Here is a 20345-nt window from a genome sequence, read left to right on the forward strand (position 1 = left end):
TATTCTGCTGCTCTCCTTTCTTCCTTGTGTCAGGATCCTGAACTCGACCATCTCATGGTCACTGCCTCCCAGGTTCCCATCCACTTTTGCTTCCCCGACTAATTCTTCTTGGTTTGTGAGCAGCAGGTCAAGAAGAGCAATGCCCCTAGTTGGTTCCTCCAGCACTTACACCAGGAAATTATCCCCTACACTTTTCAAAAACTTCCTGGATTGTCTGTGCACCGCTGTATTGCTCTCCAAGCAGATATCAGGGTGATTAAAGTCTCCCATGAGAACCAGGGCCTGCAATCTAGTAACTTCTGTTAGTTGCCGGAAGAAAGGCTCGTCCACCATATCCCCCTGGTCTGGTGCTCTATAGCAGACTCCCACCACAACATCACCCTTGTTGCTCACACTTCTAAACTTAATCCAGAGACTCTCAGGTTTTTCTACAGTTTCATACCGGAGCTCTGAGCAGTCATACTGCTCTCTTACATACAGTTCAACTCCCCCACCTTTTCTGTCCTTCCTGAACAGTTTATAGCCATCCATGACAGTACTCCAGTCATGTGAGTTATCCCACCAAATCTCTGTTATTCCAATCACATCATAGTTCCTTGATTTCCAGTTCTCCCTGCTTGTTTCCCAGGCTTCTTGCATTTGTGCGTAGCACTTAAGATAATTCGCTGATTGTCTCGTTTTCTCAGTCTGAGACAAGAGTCCTCCCCTCTTGTGTTCTCCTGCTCATGCTTCCTCGTGGTGTGCCATCTGTGAGTATCAGACCTTGGAGATTCCTCATTGCCTGTAAGCACTGGGCTGTGAGATTCCACACTGGACATGAGTGTCAGGGATCCTACACCCCAAATCAGTACTCCCTATGGTGTATCATGCAGTGAGAATTTACACACACACACACACACACACACACACACCCATGAGTCAATGGGGATTTACACTGAGTGTATCAGAAAGTGGTTCCCACCAGGCATTACAGGTAGTAGGATTCACCTTGTGCATTAGGCAGCTTCTGTTGTATTCTTTCTTCTGGGTCATGCTGGTACTTGAGCAGAAGGGTGAAGTGTACTTTTCACGGAGTCACCGGGCGATGCTCTGGAACTGCTCCCCACCAAGCCAGGCAGGACTTCGGAGAGCCTCCTCTCCCTTGGAGCAGACTTGTTCAGGGCAAGAAGCTCACACATCTTCACCTCCTGGGTCTCTCCTTGGAGCATTCAGCATCCTCTGCCCCTCCGTGCACTTCCCACAGCGAGCCCACCCCAGCGGGGTCCTGGGGAAGCCACAGGGTCCTGCACCCCCACTTTGCAGTCAGACGTGACTCTCAGCCAGCCAGTAAAACAGAGGTTTATTCGATGACAGGAACAGGGTCTAAAACAGAGCTTGTAGGTACCGCAAACCGGACCCCTCGGCCGGGTCCATTCTGGGGGGGGCAGTGAGCCAGACCCCCATGTCTGCACTTCACTCCTCGTCCCCAGCCAGCTCTAGACTAACCACCCCCTCTAGCCCCTCCTATCTCTCAGTTCCTTTTCCGGGCCAGGAGGTCACCTGATCTCTTTGTCTCCAACACTTTCAGTTGGCACCTTTGCAGAGAAGGGGCCCAGGCCATCAACTGCTAGGAGACAGAGTGTCAGGCATTTAGGTGCACTGGCCCTTTGCTCTGCCAGATACTTAAGAACTGCCATGGGGACACTGAGGCACCAACACAGTATTCAGAGAAAACATTAAGAACATTCCTAGTTCATCACAGTACTTCCTTAGTAAAAATAATTTGCATTTTACAACACCATTTCATTCTGATTAGTCTGAAATCACTTCTTAATCAATGTATACCATAGATCTAGCAACCTTTAGATGCAACAGTATACAACAGGAGTGGCCACCCTATGGCTCCGGAACCACATGCACCTCTTCAGAAGTTAATATGCGGCTCCTTGTATAGGCACTGACTTCAGGGTTGGAGCTAGAGGCACCAACTTTCCAATGTGCTGGGGCGTGCTCACTGCTCAACCCCTAGCTCTGCTATTTATCTACTAGATGCTATTTAACATCCTCCTTAGTTACAAAGGAAAAGTACTTCATCATACTCATGTGATATGAGTACATCATCCTGCTTCTTTCCAAATACAGAACAGAAATAACGATGGAACACTTCTGCGTTTTCTGCATCATTATTGACAAGTTTACCATTTTCATCTAGCAATGGACCTTATGCCATTAAGATTTTCTTTATTCCTGTCATACTTTAGAGAAATCTTTTGGTTGTCCTTAGCCCTGCCAGCCGTGGATTTTTCCCTGTTGTCTTTACCTTGCTTCAATTTTCTGCATTTCATTACTTTTAATTTATACTGATTACTATCTGCTTAACCTGTTTTCCATTTGTTATGTATAGGGTTTTTTTTTAATTTCTAATTGCTGCCTTCACTTCCCCTCTTAATCAGGGTGGGCTTTTAGCCAAATTGTCCTCTGTTGTGATTGTGGAATTGTAGCTTTTGGCCATCTAGTAAGCTCTTCTTAAACAACCCCCAGTTTTCCTTGAAAATTTTCTGTCTAAATTTTTCCTCCCAATCAATTTTGTGTATAATTTTCCTCAGTTTAGGGGGCAGTTAGTCCTTTCGAAGCATCAAGTATATTTATTACTGATTGGAACTGTCGTCTCCTTGCCCATAATGAATATAATCAGCTCATGATCACTGGTCCCTAGGCAGCCACCAACTTCCAGTCTAGTGATTTATTCATCTGTATCCATCATAGTGAAATCTAAAATAGAGTTATCCCATATTGGATGCAATACCTATTGTGTTAGAAAATTATAATCTATAATTTTTAGAAATGTAAATGTTGTTTTATCACTGGCTGCATGAGACTTCCAGAATATGTCTCCCACATTAAAGTCTCCCATCATAAAACAGTTTTTCTTTCCACACATTACATACAAGTGCATAAAGAATAACTCATCCAATTCTCTGATTTGATTTGGTGATCTGTAAGGCTACGATTTTGTCCTGGATATTTTTAGTAAAAATCAGGGACAGGTCATGGACAATAAACAAAAAGTCATGTTAGCCGTGACCTGTCTCTGACTTTTACTAAAAACATCCCTGACAAAATGCGGAGGGAGGAGGGTCCTGCACCCTTCTGCAGCGACTGGGAGCTGCAGGGACCCCATTGACCAGTAGCTGGGAGGGGTCCCCCCACTGCCCTGTGGGGGGGATCGGGGAGCTGCAGGGGGCCCCCTGCCAGCGCTGAGCAGCTCTGGGGTCCCTCTGCTGCCGCCAGCTGGGAGCTTCAGGGGGCTCTCCCCCACCCAGAGCCACTGAGCAGCTCCGAGTCCCTCTGGCGGCGGCAGCTGAGAGCTGCTGGGGACCTCTGCCTGTGGTGGCAGCTGGGCAGCTTAGGGGTCACTGCCAATGGCAGTAGCTGGTCACTTGAGGGAGGTCCCCATGAGAGGGTCCTCTGCTGCCCACAGAGGCTGTGATGGGCTGCTGCGGAGACCCCCTTTGCCAGCAGTAGCTGGTCAGCTGCGGGCCCCCATTGTCATGGAGGTCGCTGGAAGTCACAAATTCCGTGACTTCAGCAACCTCCGTGACATAATCTTAGCCTCAGCGATCTGTAACAGACCACCACCAGTGCCTCTCCTGGGTTTTGTTAGCGACTACACTGATGCACAGATTCATATATTATAGGACCAGAAGTGACCGCTGTGATCATCTAATCTGACCTCCTGTATAACACAGGCCATAGGATTTTCCTGAATTAATTCCTGTTTGAACTACAGGATATCTTCTAGAAAAGTATCCAATTTTGATTTAAAAATGTACTGTGATGAAAAAGCCATCACAATTCTTGGTAAATTGTTCCTATAGTTAATCACCGTCACTGTTAAAAATGTGTGCCTTAATTCTATTGTTGTTGACCTAAGGAAGAGCTCTGTGTAGCTTGAAAGTAGTCTCTTTCACCAACAGAAGTTGGTCCAATAAAATATATTACCTCATCCACCTTGACTCTGCCTTATTTCTAGTCTTTATTTTTCTAGGTTCAACCTCCAGCCACTGGGTCTTGTTATACCTTTCTCTGCTAGACTGAAGAGCACTTTATTATCAAATTTCTGTTCCTCATGTAGGTATTTTACAGACTGTGCTCAAGTTACCCATTAACCTTTTCTTTGTTAAACTAAATAGATTGAGTTCCTTGACTCTTTCACTATAGGGGTATTTTCCATTCCTTTAATCATTCTTGTGGCCTTTCTCTGAATCCTCTCCAATTAATCAGCATCCTCCTTATGTTGTGTACACCAGACCTGGACATACTATTCCTGTAGCAGTTACACCGGTGCCAAATACAAAGGTAATATAACTTCTTTTCTCCTACCTGATATTCCCATTTATATACCCAAGGATCACATCAGCCCTTTTGGCTACAGCATCACATTGTGAGCTCATGTTCAACTGATTATGCATCATGACCCCCAGCTTGCCAGATTAGAGTCCCCCATCCTGTAAGAATAGCTTATGTTCTGATGTATGACTTTACTTTTGGCCATATTAAAACACACATTGTTTGCTTGTGCCCAGTTTACCAAGACATCAAGATCACTCTGCATTGTTGCCCTGGCTTTTTAATTATTTACCACTTCTAATATCTGTCACCAGCAAATTTTATCAGTAATGATTTTCTGTTTTCTTCCAGGTCACTGATAAAAATGTTAAATAGCTTAGGGCCAAGAACCATTCCCCATAGGACTCCATTAGAAACACACACACACAAGTTCATAGATTTATTGGTTCAAAGGCAAGAAGGGACCATTGTGATCACATAACTTCTCCAAAATAATTCCTAAAGCACAGCTTTTTAAAAAAAAACCAATCCTGATTTAACAATTGTCAGAGATAGAGAATCCACCATGACCCTTGGTAAATTGTTCCAATGCTTAATTACTCTCACCATTAAAAATGTATGCCTTAATTCCAATCTGATGAATAGGGCCCTAGCATGGCACATCATTGTTACATAAAAGCACTCTATCTCTCACACACAATCAATTTTAGACATAATTCTGGAGTCATCACTAGTATTCCATCAGGTTACATACATCAGGGAAGCAAAACATATGTCTTTATGCTGACAACACTTCCACTGAAGTTGTAATTTTGCCTGAGTAAGGATTGGGGTATTTGGCCTTGACACTTGCTGTTCATCACTGACATAAATGTCATATTACAATGTTGGATCAATAAAACTGTACTATGTGGAGTTTTATGCCTCTACCAAGTTCATATGTGTGTTCACGTAGTTTATGAATATAGGGCTTTATCCTGCACCATAACTTGTGCATCCAAAGGTGGGATTTAATTATAACCTGAATTTAAATATCATCTACATTAAATTATAATGATTGTACTGTAAATCAAGATAGCTTCAGCCCTAAAGAGGCTGATGGATTAATGGTTGATCTAAGGCCATCTTGTCCATTTTTACTCTAGAAATCTCAAATATAAATATGAGTTACCCGCAAGCAGAAACAAACACACAATAGCATTCTTCAGTAAATCACATATGGCATTCTCAGTCCTCGCTGATCCCAGATGCAGTGCATATCAGGAAGAAGATTTCTGATAGCAGAGGGATGTTTAGTTTGGCAGACATAGTCATAACAAGATCAAATGGTTGAAAACAAACTAGAGAAATTCAAACTTGAAATAAGTCACATACTTTTAACAGTGAGGATAATTAACCTTTGGAACAATTTACCTAGGAACGGGATGGATTCTCAATCACTTGAAGCATTTATAGCAAATTGGATGCTCCTCTAAAACATATGCTTCAGTTCTTCCAGAAGTTATGGGCTTGATGTGGAAAGGACTTGGTGAAATTCTATTCTCTATGTTATGCAAGAGGTCAGGCTAGATTGTCATAAAGTTCTCTTTTAGCTTTAAAATCTGTGAATTTATATTCATTTTCACTTCATATGCTTCCAGTTACAAATTTTCTTGTTTGAAATCTTTTTTTCCATTTCAGTACACACAACTTACCCAAACTAACAAACCAATCCTATATTAAAAGAATGTTATTGAAGTTGCAAAGTCAAGCACTCCAAAGTTAGGAAATACCAGAATTAAAGTTACCTGTGGAACCCTAATTCTGCATGGTTGTATATAAGCCTAATGCATTTTAACAGCACCCCTGCCAAGTTTCAAGTTCTTGCTGAAAATAATGGAGGCACTACAGCACTTCCAAAAATTGTAAGAAAAAATTATAATAGAAAGTGCTAAGCAATGTAAATATAGGATTTGTTACTGCCCCCTATTATATCTGGTATGTTGCCATTCTATTAGGTTACATCATTACCTTGAGTTAATTCTATTAAATATTTGGATTCATCTATGAAAAATACCTTCATTTCCCACTAACTTATTATGTTTTGATCTTTAATAAGTGTGGTGAAGCCTTACCTCTATGGTCTTCATTCCTAATCTGAGGACAAATGCAGAGGGAGAAGACATATTTTACAAAGGAGATAAGTATTTTACATGGATAGATTATTGACTAAACAGAAAAAAACACAACAAAGACAAAGCAGTGCGGGTCAAGCACAGTTCAACAGAATTTGGTTTCTTTTGTTATCTTAGCTCCTGGAGGTGTTGAGGTTTACAAGCATTTCAGCAGAAGAAAGTTGCAGGTGGAGCCTCTGGGGCAGTTGCACAGCTTTCCAATTCGGGAGGCTTTTCTGAGGGCGCATAGCTCCCCCAGGTCGCACTGCAGCAGAGTAGAAAGGCAAGAAAGTTTCTTTAGTGACTCAAGTTTAGTGTTGGTGAAAATGCCCCTTTCTGCTCTTTGGCCTCAGCACAATTCACCCTCCCCAATATCTGTCTTTGTTATCTAGATATTTAGAACTCCTCCTATGTGGACGCCAGAACCTTTCTTCCCCATGGTTTGATTCTTGTGCTGAAGGACCCCGCTGTGGGGATGAGAAGAGCGTTCAGTGGCCATGCCTCAAAGCCTGCTTTCGGTAATAGGAAGCGAGCTCATTCGCCGTAAGAAAGCTGCACTCAGGATAGGAACCGCCCTAGGAGTGCCGGCTTCCCTGAGTCTAGAAGGAGGGTGCCGAGGGACGCTCTGAGAAGCACTCAAGGGAGCACAGGCTGGCCTGCCCGGGGTACATTGTCTGAAGCAGCCTTACCGCTGGCACTTGTCCCAGTTTCTTGCCCCAGGGTGGAATCCGCTTTTTCTGCAGCTTCTCCAGAACCTCCTGCAAAGACCCGAGCTGCAAAACACAAGAGGGTTCTGTGGGTTCGGAGCAGGCAGCTGACTTTTCAGGACCCCATCGACCCCTCCCCACCGGCTGCTCCTGCCTCCTACCAAGCAGGTGTTGGTATGGCGGTCAGCCCTGCCCGCCCTCTCGGGCTGGCATTCACCAGCTCCTGCTCGCTGGATGGAGGGAGGCGGGAGCTCCTCGGGGTAAAAGCTGTGGAGTGCCCTGGTCTCCAGCCCGCAGTCCCCGGGCGGCAGCAGCAGCAGCCAGCAGCCGGCGGGGAGCAGCAGCCACCTGGGGCTGTCCATGGTGCTGTAACGGCGTCCAAGCTCGGGTTGTGCCGCCTCCTCTCTGTGACTCCTCTCCGACTCCTCCTGCCAGTGACGCCCCGGAGGGCGCTCTCTTGAGAACCGCCAGAGAGCTCGAAGGGAGGCAGCGCTAGTCGCTTCTAGTCCCGCGGGCCTGGGCACCCCGCTCTGGATGGCAAGATAAAGGGTCCCCGGAGGGAAACTCCGACCGCACCGGGCTCAGTCCTAGTGCGAGACCCCCGTCCTGCTATCACCCTCTGCAGGGTGTGTGGAGTCAGTGCATTCACACGTCGGGCAGGACAGGCTTTAGACCCGGGCGGCCTGACACCCATTGTATCAATAATGGGGCTGCTGCAAGTCACTGTGAAAGAAGCTCCGACTCTGCTACAGGGCTCTTACAAACCCGGGTAAAATGCGGAGCCGGTTACAGTCAATGGGAGTTTTTCACTGTATTCAGTGTGGCTAGGATTTCACTCGGGGTGCGGGGAGGACGGGACACGCAGCAGATGAGGCTAAGGCAGCTCAGACAAATCTGCCTTATTTTCATGTTGAGCTCAAATTAACTTCCGATTTTTAATTTTCATTTTCTAAAGGAAACTGACCTGTACAAGCAGTAACAGCCCCTCCCATCAGAGAGAAGGACCCCTGAGGCACCTGCTGGGTTACAGAGAGACCAACATAGTTAATCTGTGCAGGGCAGGATCCTACAAATCTTGCAGATTACTCCACAGGTAACACTGGTTTCTTATTCTGCAGTTATTCATAAGCATAGCAGGCAAAGCTGATAACAGGTGACATTCACCCCTGTGCTGTGAGCCACCCACCAAGACCTAGGCACTGCTTCAGTTCTACTTCAGTCATATTTTGGGGGCTATGTGGAACTGAAGTGGTGCCTTGTCCTTGCGATGGCACTCTGTGCAGGGCTGAGCTCCACTTCTTTTGACAAGAGCTGCTGTTCGGAACCTTCTTTGTCAGTGTCTCTGCCTGGATTTTCTATTCTAGAAGAGAGGGTAAGGGAGTGATACATGAAAGAAAGTATCTCCTTCACTAGGAACTGAAATACTGCCATTACACTTTGTTACTGGTTGAAAACATTTACCAGACAACACTGTAACTTCAATACAGTATTTAGTGTCAGCAGTGTGGTCTACACAAAAATAGAGAGTCCCTGACCTCAACAAGCTACAGTCGAAAACACAGAGACAGAGAAGATTGACATACAGGAAAATCGAGAAGTGGGAATAACTTTTTTTTCATGAATAAATATACACGTATTGTAGGCACTGGGGAAGAAGCCAGTTGTCTTAACAGACATGTTAGTGAGATGCTACCTTTCAGTTTTTCTTCTCTTTATATTCAACACTGATTTTATTTTGTGATGTGTCTGATTTTTCATGGGAACTTGAAGTTGATCTAAGACCTGAATTGACAATTGCAAAATATTTAAAATTGAGCAGATAACTGAAGGTAATTTCTCTTCTCATCTGGTTTGGGTTGATCCTCTATCACTAGAATTTTTTCTCATTAATCTGATTAAACAAACACTGGCTATTTAGAATTACAAATACACTGCTGCTTGGTGTGTTGCAGGGTTTCACAATCCTGGCCTACATCCAAGATCCAAGTGTTGTCCAGCATCCCACTGAGTATTACTGTTAAGATTTTTAATGCATAGTGACAGCCCACTGAGTGTCAAACATTCAGTTAATTGACACAAATGCAGTGACTCCTTGGGCAGTAAATGTGCAGTTTAGAAAGAATTGCAATTTGAAAGTTAATTTACTATTTTATATGTGGATGAGCTTTTCCCAGGAAGAACAGATTAGTTCTAAACTCAGAATGTGGGGATTATTTGTAAAAACAAAACGTTAAGACTCCCTTCAGTTTTGGGGCAGACAGTCCCAGGCTTGTACCTTGGACACTTACTGGACCAACTTTTTGTTTATCAACGTTGTCTCTTGACAACAATGATTATTTGTTATATTTTTATTTTTAAAATCTTTTCAACTCTCTTAATTGGAATTAGAGTTTCAAAAAAAGAGTCACTGCAGTGAAAATGTCAGCTCAGGGCACTGCAGTGGTAAAAAAAAAGGGCTAACAGAATGGTAGGAACTATTAGGAAAGGGATAGAAAATAAGACAGAAATTATAATGCCACTATATAAATCCATGGTGTGCCTATACCTTGAATACTGTGTTCATTTCTGGAGGCCCCATCTGAAAAAAGATATAGTGGAACTGGAAAAGATTCAGAGAAGGGCAACAAAAAATGATCCAGGGTATGGAATGGCTTCCATACAAGAAGAGACTAAAAAGATTAGGGCTGTTCAACTTAGAAAGAGACAACTAAGAGGGAATATGATAGGGGTCTATAAAATCATGAATGGTGTGTGTGACAAAGGTGTACCAGGCCCCAAGGTCCCCTGGTAGAGCCTACTACACCCTGCCCCAAAAAGGGAGCAGTAGAGGTGTGTATTCTGGGCAGCATAGAAAGGAGCTGCAAGGGAGCATCCAATCAGGAAGAGACTTCAGGGAAGCATATAATCTGAGCCTAGCAGGCTCATATAAAAAAGTCTGCAGGGCTAGAAAACTTTAGTTGCTGCCTGGAGCTAGAGAAGTAAAGGTGGAGCTCCTGGCTGGCCGAAGAAGATGCAGCAAGAAGGAGATCCTGGCTGGTTGCTGGGACTTAAACTGGAAGAACTCTGAGGTAAGGTCGAAGGTGAAGGGGCTGCTTTGGAAGTGGCCCAGGAAACAGTAGCAGTGGCTATTCATAGGGTCCCTGGGTTGGGGCTCAGAGTAGTAGGGGGGCTCTGGGCCCCCACCACCACCGGCCATAGGCAGAGTGGCCTAACCTCAGAGAAGGGAGTGTAGCAGGCTCAGAGAAAGGGACCGAAGACTCTGACAAGGGTCAGTATTTGTGAACTCTGATACACCCCCAGAAGGAGGCCAATGTGAAGAGTGACTCAGCTGGAGAGCTGGGGTCAGAGACTGGCCACCAAAGGCAAAGAGTCTTCAGGGAGGAAGCCCTGGGAGCATGGTGCCATACCGGGGTCGAGAAGCAATTGAAAGCTAGCCCAGGATGAAGCTGTAGACATTAGTAATTGAGGGTCAGGGGATAGAATCATAGGACTGGCAGGGACTTTGAAAGGTCATTAGTCTAGTTCTTGCACTCATGGTAGGACTAAGTATTATCTAGACCATCCCTGACAAGTGTTTTCTAACCTGTTCTTAAAAATGTCCAGTGATGGAGATTCCACAACCTCCCTAGGCAATTTATTCCAGTGCGTAACTACCCTGACAGTTAGGAAGTTTTTCCTAATGTCCAACCTAAACCATCCTTGCTGCAATTTTTAAGTCCATTGCTTCTTGTCCTATCCTCAGAGGTTACGGAGAACAATTTTTCTCCCTCCTCCTTGTAACAACCTTTTATGTACTTGAAAACTCTTATCATGTCCCCTCTGTTTTTTTTTCTGACACTAAACGAACCCAATTTTTTCAATTTTCCCTCATAGGTCATGTTTTCTAGATCTTTAATCATTTTTGTTTCTCTTCTCTGGACTTTCTTTTTCTTTCTTGAAATGTGGACACAGTACTCCAGATGAGGCCTAATCAGCACGGAATAAAGTAGAAGAATTACTTCTTGTGTCTTGCTTATAACACTCCTGCTAATACATTCCAGAATTATGTTTGGTTTTTTTTGCCACAGTGTTACACTGTTGACTCTTATTTAACTTTTGATCCACCATGACCCCCAGATCCTTTCTGTGGTACTCCTTCCTAGGCAGTGATTTCCCATTTTGTATGTGTACAACTGATTGTTCCTTCCTAAGTGGAGTACTTTGCATTTGTCCTTATTGAATTTGATCCTAATTACTTCAGACCATTTTTCCAGTTTGTCCAGGTCATGTTGAATTTTAATCCTATCCTCCAGAGCTCTTGCAACCCCTCCCAGTTTGGTATCATCAGCAAACTTTATAAGTATACTCTCTATGCCATTATGTAAATCATTGATGAACACATTGAACAGAACCAGTCGTAGAACTGATCCCTGCAGGATTCTACTTGTTATGCCTTTCCAGCTTGACTATGAACCACTGGTAACTGCTGTCTGAGAATTATCAGAGGGGTAGCCATGTTAATCTGGATCTGTAAAAAGCAACAAAAAGTCCTGTGGCACCTTAAAGACTAACAGATGTATTGGAGCATAAGCTTTCATGGATGAATACCCACTTCGTCAGACGCATGTAATGGAAATTTCCAGAGGTAGGTATAAATATGCAGGCAAGAATCAGTTTGGAGACAATGAGGTTAGTTCAATCAGGGAGGATGAGGCCGTCTTCTAGCAGTTGAAGTGTGAACACCAAGGGAGGAGAAACTGCTGAGAATTGTTTTTCAACCAGTTATGCACCCACCTTATAGTAGCTCCATCTTGTATTTCCCTAGTTTGCTTATGAGAAGGTCATGCAGCCTGTTGGCCACCATATCACTACTAAGCTCATATCTTGTTAGATATCCCACACTATTCTAACCTCATGTCAGTATTTCCAGTGGAAATATGAACGGCTTAATACAAGTCCATTTATCTTTTACTTCCTTTCTCATTCAGGGATATCTCCCCCTGCCATTTTTTTTTTAATGACCCAGAGCATCCCTAGCCTTGGAGGATGGCAGATTCTCCTTTGGTAAGGAGATTTTAAAATAAGGTAGAAAGTACCCTGCTGGCCTTTTTTCTGTCTGTATTGTATTCCTAAGGCACCACAGTATCTAGTTGTGAGCATAGCTTACCTGCTTGGGATTTTACTCTTAGCACATCAGACATGTATAAAGACATATCTGAGCTCACTCTCCCTAATTCAGTTTTAGGGCATGCAGAAGGCTGAACAACATTAGATAAATTGTCAAGTAAAGACAACAAGGCAAAGAGTTTAAAGGAGGAGATATGCTGGGAGAAGGGAAGAATTCAGTAATAAACACAATGGAAATAAAAGAAACGTACAAGGCACATATCCTACCTAGCTACTTTTATGTCATATTGACGCAGACCAGAGGCTGACATGATACAACTTGCTCCAGTCTCTTGTGGTGGAGTGTGATCAGAAAAGCCAAGGGCAAATGGAGGAAGGAAATAGCACATATGGGCATTGTTGGATAGGAAAACACCAAAGCCCTGCAACATTCTACGATGTTTATTATTATTTTAAAGAGCAGATGAGTCAGACATAAATTAAAAGGTTAATTACAGCTTCCATTGGAGGAACATTGCAGATAAGCAATTAATAGGCTGAAATTTCTCATAGCAAGCAGAAACAAATCTGTAATTCTAACATTGATAACAACCTCCTATTACTACTGATTACAGGGACCAAAAGATTTTTTAAAAATACATTCTCTACCCAATCTTTAGATGCCATCTTCTCACAAATGATGTATTGGATTTATAATTTTAAAAATATTTCAAGTAAAAAGTTTATCAGAAATTCAAATATCTAACTATTTCACCATGCTGGGAGGCATCTACAATATTTTATAATTGGGGAAAAAAAGAGTTAAAAGGAGTCTTGAAGGGGGAACATATCTTCCAGTAACTGTGGTTTTTCAAGAGTGTTGTATCTGCATATTCACACTTGGGCTGAGCTTCAGGAATCTTTTAGAAAACACCTCATGAACATCTTGTGGCAGCTGTGATTGTGAGACATTGTGTAGCCCCGAATAATCACAGTTCCTTCCACTAAATCCCTGAGCCCTTAAGAGACTAGAACTTTGGATATGCCTACACTACCCATTGGATCCCTGACAACCCTAACCCTAACCCCCTAGCCCTAACCGTAAACTTTCTGACCTCCAAGAGGTAACTTTCCTTGCTGATCCATCCCATCTTCCATTCCTTTTAGGCTTTCTCTTAATCACTTGTTTCAGATGCTTGCTCATCCAGCTTGATCTGCAATCCTACCATATTAATTTTTCCCCTTGCTTGTGATGCAGGCTTCAGATAGTTTCTGCAACTTTTACTTAAAATAATTCCAAGCCTCCTCCATATTCAGATCCTTGAGTTCTTCAGTTCAGTTGACTTCTCTAATTCCCTTACTTTTTTAAAGTTTGCCCTTTTGAAATCAAGGACCCTACTTGCAGATCTATTTTTGTTTATCCTTCCATTTAGTTTTAACTGAATTAGCTCATGATCACTCAAACCAAGTTTGTCCCCTACAACCAGCTCTTCTAAGAGGTCCTCACTACTCACCAATACCAAATCTAAAATGGCATTACCTCTTGTCGGTTCAGTGACTGTTTGGTGCAGAAATCTGTCAGCTATCAAATCCAGGAAAATCTGGGCCCTACTATTATTAGTATCACTTGCCTCCAATCTGTATCTGAGAAGTTCAAGTCTCCATAATCACACAATCCCCAGTAGTATTTATTTCATTAAAAACATTAAAGAGGTACAGTCATTCTACTGCCGGTATCGCCTACCTGACTTAGCTGAATTGGTACTCTTTCTTTTCTCTTAATGTCTATTCTCCTTTCCACTGCTGTTTCTTTCTCCAATGCTGCATTCTCACTTTCTTGATTTTCCTCCTGTTCAATATTAGAACCAGGCATGGACACTACATGAGCATCTCCCAACTGTCTCCCCTGAGCTCCTAGTTTAAAGCTCTTTTGATTAGTTGTGCCAATCTCCATTCCATAAGTCTATTTCCCTTCCTACTTACATGGAGTCCATCTGTCCTCAGTCCATGAGGACAGTCCTCTGTCCATGAATGCCTCTCAGTAGTCGAATATCTCAGAGCCCTACTTATAATCTTGTCTTGCCTTAGTTCTCCTCCTCTAGAACAGATAGAATCCCACTGAAGACCACCTGAGCCTCCATTTTTTTTAAGCATCTTCCCCAACCTGACATAGTTTCCTTTGATGTGTTACAGAGGGAATCTAGCAGTATCATTTTTTCCCACATGAAGGACAATCAGTGCATTCTTTCCTACTCCCATTGGGATCCTATTCAGCCTCAGATCCACAGCCTGTATCTTAGCTCCTCCTGACAGACAGCACATCCCTCTGTTCTCTGGATCAGCTCTGGTGACAAGCCCATCTGTTCTTCTTAGTCTGGAGTCCCCAGCCAGGGAGACCTGCCTCTTCCTGGTGTTGGTGTGATTCTCTGGCCTTCCTCCTGTTCCTTCTGGCTGCAAGTTCTCTTGTCTTTTGTTCTCTCTTGCAGTCTTCTGCAAGTCATCCTCTCATCTTCTGGGGCTCTGAACTCTGGCTATCTCCATTGACTCTTCCCCTCTTCTTGTAGGATGAGCCACTCTTCTCTTCTGAGCTCTTCCACCTTCTGTTACTGCCTGCTGTGCCCCTTCTTCATTTTCCAACTCAGCAAACCTGTTCCTGAGCTCTGTTTCTCCTTCACTAGCTAGTCTCCTCTGCCTTGTTCTCATAGTCACATACATCCACTGGCCACTTTCCTTACCCAACCGTCTACCCTCACAGTTCTCCTGTCCAGCTTCCTCCTGCAAATCTTGCCTTTTCCCTTCAGCCTCCTCTTGACTTTCTTCCATCATCTGCTCAAATCCCCTTCAAAACTCAACAATAGTTTCCTCTTGCATCTCCAAATCTCAGATTTTCTCTTCCATCAGCTCTATCAGGTAGCACTTTATACAAACGAAACTCTTTTGAGATACCTGCCCTAAGATAATGTACAATCCACAACTTCCAAATCTGGTAATCTTCATTGTCTCTGTCATTTCTTGCATCACTACCATTACTGCCTCTGTATCTGTCATAGCCTTCCTGCCTAAGCTCCCATCAAGGAAAACAAAAAAAAAAAAAAAACCCAAACAAACCCCAAAACAAAACCACTGCCAAGTGAAATTGTATTATGAGTTGTGTCATTGGACGAAGACTAAAAAGAACATGTCACTGGGTGTAGTGACTTGGACTCCTGTATGGAAGCTCCACCCAGACTGCTTGTTTGGCATTTTGGGGGAGTTGAATTTGAAGGGTTGTAGGTTGTCTTCTGAGGAGAGAGGGTTCAGGATTGCAAGTCGGAGAGTTAGACTCTGATCAGGAAAGCACTGCTGAGCTCTTATAACACTGGCTTTTAATGCCAAAGCCTAATGGCAATCAGGGGCGGCTCTAGGTATTTTGCCGCTCTAAGCACGGCAGGCAGGCTGCCTTTGGCAGCTTGCCTGCGGGAGCTCCCAGGTCCCGTGGATTCGGCGACGTGCCTGCAGGAGGTCCGCCGAAGCTGCGGGACCAGCGGACCCTCCGCAGGCATGTCACCGAAGGCAGCCTGCCTGCCACCATCGCGGCAACTGACAGAGTCCCCCCTCTGGCTTGCCGCCCCAGGCACACGCTTGGCATGCTGGTGCCTGGAGCCGCCCCTGATGGCAGTACTTTAAATATCAAAATTAATTGTTTTGTTGCTGATTATTTCAGCAGGTGGAGTCACAGGGGGAGACAAAAAATGAGTTGTTGGATGTAACAGAATACACCCTATATTCACACCCTACACATTACTGTAATAATTTTATTACCATGTATGCCTTGTAAAGATATCATTTGAAAACGCCATAAATGTGCTGGTCAGTATTGTCCTGATAAAATATGTGTAGCAACACTGTTGTGAAGTTATAACGTTCCCTGTATGATGCTATTAACGCATGTTCCAGACACCACAGCACTGCCCAATCAGAAGTGAGGTCTGTCCTAAACAAAGGAAGGAATGCATGCTTGCCTTACTTTGCATTTAAGCAGTAAACGGTCATCAAGCAGGAAGTGGTGGGGGGGAGGAAGGAAGTTGAAACAGGTGAATAAAACAGCAGGGAATAACCATTCATATATTGATTTCAGATCAAAAGCCAAGTCATCCAGCTTACCATTTGGGATCTTCTCTTCATAGATGATGCTGCATTCTTCTCTAACTCACCTGATGAATTGCAGATCATGATGAACAGATTCTCTGTTGCATGTATCAAGTTCGGCATGGTAATCAGTATCAAGAAAACAGTTTCCATGTATGACGAGGTGTGGGGAATCCTGTCCAGTGCGAGGTGAGTTCACTCAGTCCTTTGAATTGCTCTCTGTCTCTGGGCAGTGAGAACTAAGGGTTAAAAGTCAACAGAGTTGCCCTGATTGGCAGGACTGTAAGGCCTACTGGCCAGAGTCTATATAATCACCCTGATCCGCTGGGCAGTAGGGCCTTATGGCTCAAGTCAGTGAGGTAGCCCTTCTCGCAGGGTAGCGAGGCCTAACAGTCGGAGTCCATAGAATTACCCTGGTTCACAGGGCAGCAAGGCCTCGCTGCCAGTGTCACTAGAGCTACTCTGGGCTCAGGAGCAGCAAGGCCTAGTGGCCAGCATCAACGGAGATACCCTGGGTTCACAGGGCAGTCAGACCTAGTGGCCAGAGTCAACAGAATAGCCCCCCGGGGTGGGGAGGTATGGCCTACTGGCCAGTTGGTATGTGTGGGCCACCACCCTGGAGGGGGAGAGGGTGACAGGATACAGGGACCCGGGCCCTCCCTACTCCATTGGGTCCCAGCCCAGGGCCCTGTTAGTGGCACGTGTGCACCGCCACTGGGTCAGCAGGGATCTGTCTGCAACACACTGACCATCATCAGGACAATGGCTAGTCCCCCCTGGGCTACTTCCTACTGGATACTCGTAGTGACGGTCTGTGTGTCTTCGGGGTCTCCATATTCCCCGGCCAGTGCCAACTCCCTGTAGCTCAGACCTCCCTGGGGCATCCACAGGTAGCTGGGCGTCTGCTTGGGTCTCAGCACCTCTGGCTTCCACAGTCCAGGGCTCCAGTGATTCCTGGGGAGGAGCTGGCAAAGAGCATCCTTCCTCTCTGGTGATCAGCCCAGACTGAGCTGGGCTGGTGCTACACCTGGAGCATGCCCAGTAGGGATGTGGGGGCATGGCTTCTTCTGCCCATGGTGAGGAGTTAACCCTACCCTGTCCAGTGTGATGTGAGTTCATCCTATCACATCGTGTCACCAGGCACATGCCCTTTGCAGATGCACTAACTCTCACCTTCATAACGTGCCTTATGGCTGCCTGACAGCTTTAAAGAATTGGAATGTGTCTTCTTTAAATGTATCTGATTTCAATGCCCTGTTACACTAGTTGGAGTGGGGGAGGGGAATGGAGCAATCCTGAATTGAGAGAAACTAGCCTCAGCATCTGAATTAGGAGGCAGTCATGGGAAATGCAAAAATGGTAAGTCAGTCTGGCCCTAACCACAAGAAGCACAAAATCTGACTTAGACCTTGCACTTCCAGGGACCTTGCACAGACTGGCAATTTGCAAGCTTGACCAGAGACCCCCTGACACTGGGAGTGGCAAATGTTTGTTCCTGCTAGTCAGGAGGGGACAGAACCAATTGGAAGGGCAAGCAGTGTAGCAGTAGTTGTTGCTATCAGTGACATGCCAAGATGGGTGAAATTAATGTTAGACCATGTAAAATGCAGATGAAAACTTCTGTCCAAATCATTTGGCTGAATTTTTGCTCAGATACTACAGTGAGCATGCTGAAAATAAACAAGTAAGATTACTGCTCTTCCCACTATTCACAGCAATTTAGTCATTTTTGTCCAACCCCAATGTTTTTATTTTCAGGCAATTCCTCATTTCAGCTGCAAGAGTGAGCTGCTTCCCTCACCATCTCAGTGAAATATCTCTGATGCTTGTTGGTAAGTAGCCTTACTCCTCAGCACTGTCGTATTTCCTCCTACATAATTTGTTATCTTGAAATACAAACCCCATTTTTCACCAAAAGCACCAGTGGCTAGGCTCATTGACCACTAGATATTCTGGTCTTGTCACCTCTCACTTTCATGGCTCATATTACTGGCATCAGAATCGGGAGGAGGAGTAACCCATCCTCTCACTGATAAAGGTAATGGGAGTGCTGCCTCCACATTATTGTAGAGCTGGCTGGCGCTCCACTAAAGTTAAGGTTGGGAACACCATTCTATTAAAGGTGATTCTTCTAAATGCTCTAAAATCCGCACACAAATTCTGAGTGTCTTGAAATTTACTGTGTCTTATCAGGGCACAAGATAAGGTTAATGATCCAAATCTGGGGTAATCTGAGCAAGACGTTCCTGAGATACAGCCCCCTGGGGAAAAAACAGCTTTTCTTAAATTTACAGATGATATTTTTAACATTTTTTGTGGACGGTTGGCTTCTAAAATACTAATGGTTTAATGTGACAGGTATGAAACCTCGGAAGAGTGGGAATTTCAAAAGACTATTACACTGAGATATGCCAGACACCATAGGCATGTAGAATGTTTGTGGACTTTTGTATCAATTAGTGTATATGTATGTTTGTGTTTCTTGCTCACTGGGTGGATTTCTTTTGGAATCTGGAAAATGCTAGAGGGTGATTAATGCAAAGGTATTGTTCAAGTGTTGGTTCCCATGTGTATTCCACTTGGTGTGCATGTTCTCCGTGTGCGTGAGACTAGAAGCTTTTTGTTAGCGGTGTCTGTTGATCTCTATCTAAGCCCTACTCCTCTTCATGTTCCCAGCTGAGGATATAAGGGGCAGTGTGTACCAACTGCCTCTCCAGTTCCTTTCTACTGCCCATGATTGAGACAGAACAAACTAGTGTCCACAGCTCTAGCTATCATTCTTGTTTAATAGTTTTTACATAGTTGTAAAGAGTTCTTTCTTAGCTAGTTTTAAATCTTAGATAAGTTCCTTACAGAGCTTTGGGGATTTGGGGGATCCCCCTCCCTGTACTGGCTGCCTAGCATGCCCAAGACCCCATATTTCAATAAATGCTTAATCTGCCTTCGGCCCTTCCCAGTGAGCAATGGCCACAACACCTGCCTGTAGTGCCTTGGAAAAGCTCATATCTCCTTCAAATGTAGCATCTGCCAGACCATCCCTCACCGAACTTGTCAATCCCTTGAGTTCAGATGCTGATCATTCCTGATAGATCACTCTGTAAGATCAGAGTCCAACCCTGGCCCATCAGACCCTCCTTATACATTAGGCAGAGGCACCAGGGAGCACCCCTTCCAGCACTATTGTCCCTAGCACTGGACTGGAGCAAGCAAGTTTAAAGACTCCAGCAGAAAACAGAGGACACATGAAAATGGGAAGAATAAACACCTTCACAAGGACAAATGTGAGAAATCCCCTTTAAGTCCTTGTTTTAAGAAGAGAACTTCTTCCCCACCCCACTCTCCATTGGGGGAGACTCCACACTTCACTGTGGATGTGTCCGGTGCTCAAAGACAGCGTGGTGCTGGTCCCTCCTCACCATGAACCAAAAGTGCTCTCAGACCTTTGTCTATTATTGTAGCAGTAATGGTACCATCCTTGGTACCCACAAAGGAAAGAATAACTATACACCTGAAGCACTGATGGTGCTGACTCACCTGGAAAAGCAGTTGCCAGTACTAAGACCTGGAATCACTGATTATTACTGTCAGATCCAGTCCTGACCCCATCGATTTGTCATTTGATATGGAGGAATCTGAAATTAGTCAGATCCTGCCTTTCTTAAGGCAGGATGTCAACCTTGATAGACTCTCCAGAGAGTATCATGGGCACCTTTCCACTCCCACAAGAGAAACTAACCAGCTGAGAACAAGTGGTTCCCATTGGGGCCATCTCGTTTCCCTTATGATACCTCTCAGTGGCCATACTAGGGTCCTTGGCATCCATACATGAGAAAATCTGAGTACATATGTAGTGAACAGGAGTTGTAGCTTAAACCCCTGAGTTCAGAGGAACCACCTCAACCTACACAGAACATCATTCTGAGGAGGAACAACTGGATCAAGC

General features: G+C 44.4%; 1 long non-coding RNA gene and 1 pseudogene across 1 annotated transcript; one reads left to right on the forward strand and one right to left on the reverse strand.

Moving 5' to 3' along the window:
- The first annotated feature begins 4203 nt into the window (after positions 1 to 4203).
- LOC116818037 (uncharacterized) lies at positions 4204 to 19521 on the forward strand. Its single transcript, XR_004372080.2, has 3 exons — positions 4204 to 4338; positions 16392 to 16591; positions 18161 to 19521. It is a non-coding gene; the product is annotated as an uncharacterized LOC116818037 (long non-coding RNA).
- Positions 6581 to 7551, reverse strand: LOC116818036 (cocaine- and amphetamine-regulated transcript protein-like; annotated as a pseudogene).
- Positions 19522 to 20345: the final 824 nt, after the last annotated feature.

This window comes from Chelonoidis abingdonii, chromosome 9, assembly GCF_003597395.2.
Source record: "Chelonoidis abingdonii isolate Lonesome George chromosome 9, CheloAbing_2.0, whole genome shotgun sequence".
Taxonomy (NCBI): domain Eukaryota; kingdom Metazoa; phylum Chordata; order Testudines; family Testudinidae; genus Chelonoidis; species Chelonoidis abingdonii.